The following is a 5000-nucleotide window of genomic DNA, read 5'->3' on the forward strand; positions in this document are numbered from 1 at the left end:
AATTGAGATCCGTGTGGCCGCTGGCGGTCACATGAAAAGTCACAGATTATGTTACGGGTGATATCATGTGGAACAGCCTTTGAACCGATTGTTTCTGAGAGGTTTCATAAACTGTCACCACCAGCATATTAAAATTTTTAGCCTGCTTTAATATCTGCTCAAAATACAATAAGCCTGAGTGCTTGGCCAGATGACCAGGTAATTTTTCTCACTCACGCGAAGCCAAATGTTAATTGCCTCAGGCACCGGGTCCCCTTAGATCACATCCTTGATCACCCAGGGTCTTCTTAGATCTTGGGTGAATTACTATAGTGCCCAGTGTTTCAGATAAGGGTCAATAACCTGACAAAGAAGACTTCTAACCTGACATGAAATGTAAATTGAAGTTAAAATATTTAATTAATAGATCATATATGAAATCAAGTGAAGCTATGATCCCCGCAGTTATGAATGCAATTTTTGCAATTGCCTAAAGAAGCCTGAAAAATTCAGGACTTCAACCGGGTTTGAACCCTTGACCTCACAATACCAGTGCGACACTCTAACCAACTGAGCTATGAAGCCACTGACGTTGAGAGCTGGTCATTTGTGGGTTCTAATGTTCCCGTGAGGAATGAATGAACGATGAAATGGCATACATGTATGAAATGGGTCATATAATATTATGAACTGTGGATATGAAATCAAGTGTCAAGCTATGGTCCTCGCATTTATGAACGCAATTTTTGCAATTGCGTAAAAAAGCTTGAAAACTTCAGGACTTCAATGGGGTTTGAATCCTTGACCTCGCAATACCAGTGCGACATTCTTACCAACTGAGCTGTGAAGCCACTGATATTGGGTGCTGGTCATTTGTGGGTTCTAAGTTCCCGTGAGAAATCAAGCAACTATGAAACGATATAATTGAAATGGATCACATATGAACTGGTTTAAACACTCACGGGAACATTTAAGAACCCACAAATGACCAGCTCCCAAGGTAAGTGGCTTCATAGCTCAGTTTGGTAGAGCGTCGCACCGGTATCACCAGGTCACGGGTTCAAACGCCGTTGAAGTCCTGAATTTTTCAGGCTTCTTTACACAATTGCAAAAATTGCGTTCATAACTGCGAGGATCATAGCTTCACTTGATTTCATATCCGCAGTTCATATATGATCAATTTCAATTATCATTTTATCGTTGATTCATTCCTCACGGGGTTATTTAATTTAGAACCCACAACTGACCAGCTTCCACAGCCTTCTCAAAACCGGCCAGTCGACGGCTCAATGAGCCGCCTCCTCAGAAAGCTTGACCGTCTCTTTCCAGTCAGAAAGTGTCAGACACAACACATTTTTAGCTCTAACGTAAAGTCACTGGAGATTGAAAGCTTGAAAAGAGCTTCTTTGACATACAAATTCACGTCCACAATATTTTTTTTCGTCGACCGCGCATATGAAATGTTTAGTTAACTAACATTCCAGTATTTCTTATTAGACTCCATGCAAGTGTCACTTCCATATGTGAAAGTTCATCTCTTTAAATCCCCCTGATTGCAATAAATTGCATCTGTGAGGGTCTAAATTTGAAAAATTCCCAAGGGGAGCTAAGCCCCCAGACCCCCTAGAAGTTTGCTTCCTCTTGGCGCTTGCCTGGGTGTCTAATTAGCACCAAAACTGTCTCGACTTTCCTTATGACCTGCTCCCCAAAAGCATTTTGAGAAGGCTGCTCCCAATGTCAGTGGCTTCGTAGCTCAGTTGGTTAGAGCGTCGCACCGGTATCGCGAGGTCACAGGTTCAAACTCCGTTGAAGTCCTGAATTTTTCAGGCTTCTTTACGCAATTGCAAAAATTACGTTCATACACTGTAACTGCGAGGATCATAGCTTCACTTAATTACATGCAGTTACAAAACAAAACAAAGGACAGAAGTTTCTTGGCTATGAACGACAAACTTATTAACAAACTTAACACATGATCAATAATTCTTGCCTGTAGTTCTGATTTCTTTGTACTAAACAATTTACCTTTGACACAAGGTGATCACGTGCACCTTTGTTATGCCTAGAGCATGTGATCAATTTCTTCCTCTTGATAAATTAACATGACCTTCCCCTTGACAGAATGTGCCCCTGATCATAAAAGTCAGAGATGCAGAAATTTTAGTGTTTTTATGATCGATTGTCATTAATCTTTCACTGAGAATTCAGAATTTTATAGAACTAGGGTTTTTTTCTTTATCTGTCTATTGGTTTGCATTTTACTGTTGAGGTCTCAGTAAGGAAAATGAGGTGTCCACGGAAAAATGAAATTGTCCCGCCGCTTTTTTTTGTCAAGGGTCAAACTATATATTATATTAAAGCTAATCAATTGAGTTATTTGAATAAAGTCTTAATTTTTTGGTAATTTTAACATTGCCTTTTAATTAAGGAGGCTCGAAAGGGTTTTCCGTCGCTATAATGTTTGTGAAACGATGAAAGATACCAAAGAAGGATATTTCATAGTGTAGGCAAACTATAAATTAATATCTTTGCAACTCCATTGTTGGGTAATATTGTAAGGGCACTTATGACGTCATATCGGTTACCATGGCAACATGCGAGGTCCACAAAAAGGCCCTCTAACTTTCAGTTTTGAAAATTATGTGAAAAACTAAGTCGGTCACCTACCGTTTTTATTTCTTTGTTGGAAATCTCCCTAAATTCTGTAACTTCTTAAAGAATATAATAATAACTGTCACAAAAAGTTATGTAGTAGAATTTTACTTCTTAGAGAATATGACAAAAAGTTATCTGACTAGTATATAATTTAACATTCATTGAAAAAGGCATTTTTACAGTTTACTGAAAATTGTAATAGATAACTTTCCCTGAAACTTATTCATTTGAATTGCCATCGTGAATGATACGTGCATGCAAAAAATCAAGATAGGTCACCCAGCAAAATTTCAAGATACAGTAGATGTAAAGACAATTTTTTCCCACAGCCTATTTTATTTCCAGTTCACAATTTTACGCTGTATTTTCACTTCCAGCGTGTTACGCGCACTACTTTTGATAGAAATTTGATTCATTCAGTAATTACGGCGTGTGTAGGTAAGGCCTCGTTTTTTTCTCCGTTTAGCGTCGTCCGCCCGACCCATTTTTTTCGCATTTTCAAAACGGAAAAAAAATTAACGATGTACATGTAGTTAAACCATTTTTAATTGTTGCTTAAGAATTTCGTTGGTTGATTCTTTTTCCCATGCTGTCTTAATTTTGCAATAACACCAACCACTTTTTCCACCATATTGATTTTGGGTTTCACAGCGCACCGATTCAAGATTTGCAAAAACAAACATTATTAGAGTGAGACGCCCAAATTTACCTTTACCAAGAACCTTAACTCCCAGCTTTTGCGATACTTTTAAATTCAAAGGTAAAGCACCAGGAGTTACATGTAACATCAGGTCTTTAATAGAGATGAAGCAGAAACAACTACAACAGTCCTTGCTTATTGTGTGTGGAATAAATGTTTGCTTAGTGCAACTGCAAGACATGCATGATGTGCAGGAAACCTTCTGTCACAGCAATTTGTAGAAACGATTGAATTTTACTCAAGAGCGTGTTTTGGCGACCCCCTGAATTCTAAGGGTCTACATGACCCCTATAAGGCTCAATTACCAGCCACTGTTTCAGGAAATGAGCCAGCGCTCACTCCCGAAATCTCAGCTGGATGCGTGAGGTGAGCCATTGTTAAGGACAGTGCCTACTATTGTTATTGCGCATACGTCCTGCTCATCTCCAGATACCGGGTTTCCTATCGTTAGTGCTTACTAGTGCAGGGATATTTTTGCGCGGCTTAAAACTACCGGTATGTGGAGAAAGCCAAACTTAGCAAGTGCTCGTGGTATCCAAAACGAAAATTGGGGGTAGCGATGCATTTTTCAGAGGTAATTAACCTTCACTTTGGAAAGGAATGCCATACATTGCTTTGTATCTTTGAAAAAAGCATGGCTACGCCCAATTTTTTTAATTTCAATAACACTTGTTTAAAATAAAATATGCTTTCCCCCCATATTCATACAACCGTGCAAAATTGAAGTAGTAGGCACCGTCCTTAATCTTCGCCAATCAGAAACTCACCTGTACAAATCAAGCACACATACATGTACCGGTAAGTTATATTTTTTTATTCAAGTTGTGGCTGCAAAGGTATTGTTTAACCCGACCGGGTTCGAGCTCTAGAGTGCTTTTAAGTTGGGAAACATCTAAGATTTCAACAACAGATTTTAGCTTGCGAGACGCTGTAGGATGGACGTATTGTGTCATTTTCAACCACCTGAGTTCGTAAACTTCACAACTTTTCCAGTTGGCACCAAAGGCAAAATACGGCTTTCAATTCCATTGGTATTACAGTTACTCCTCACACTTCACTAATGTACACCTAAGAGCAAGTAAAATTCCTCAAGATCAACTGAAATTACTGCTGAGTTTATTAGCGGCAAAGCAAAGGGGCTGAAGAGGTCGACTGAGCGCTGAAGTGGCCAAAGATTTTGTTGATGATTCGATGCTGGTTGAACTCTTAATCCTCACTGTATTAACAAACGCTTTTCATTTACATGTAACTGATATATTCCTATTTTTTACGTTTCCATGTTACCACCAATAGCGTAGCACCTACTCTACTATAAAAACTACACGTAACCCACAATTCCTCGATTCGCTCTGATGAAGGGCTAATGCTTGAAACATCAGCTGTTAGAATCTCGATCTGTACGGTGGCCAATTTACATTATCAACTCCGTCAACTTGATAAAACCAAAAAGTTTTGTATACTACTTCCCCACCGACGCAGCACCACAGTTTCTTTAGAAACTACCCCCTTCATTCCTAAGTCTATTATTTAAGCAACAGAGGACGTTTTCCGTGTTTGAACCATAGCCTCATCTAAACACCAGGGGGAGTTTGGAGAATTAGAGACGGTTATGCAAGCTGATCTGACAATGAAATCCCAATATTGGTGGTGAACTTGTGTCAAAGGC

General features: G+C 39.1%; 1 protein-coding gene across 4 annotated transcripts in view; it reads left to right on the forward strand.

Moving 5' to 3' along the window:
- Positions 1–5000, forward strand: part of LOC138012717 (coiled-coil domain-containing protein 177-like) — a 50880-nt gene that overhangs the window by 3540 nt on the left and 42340 nt on the right. The window lies entirely within an intron of this gene.

The sequence above is a fragment of the Montipora foliosa genome, chromosome 8 (genome assembly GCF_036669935.1).
Source record: "Montipora foliosa isolate CH-2021 chromosome 8, ASM3666993v2, whole genome shotgun sequence".
Taxonomy (NCBI): Eukaryota; Metazoa; Cnidaria; class Anthozoa; order Scleractinia; family Acroporidae; genus Montipora; species Montipora foliosa.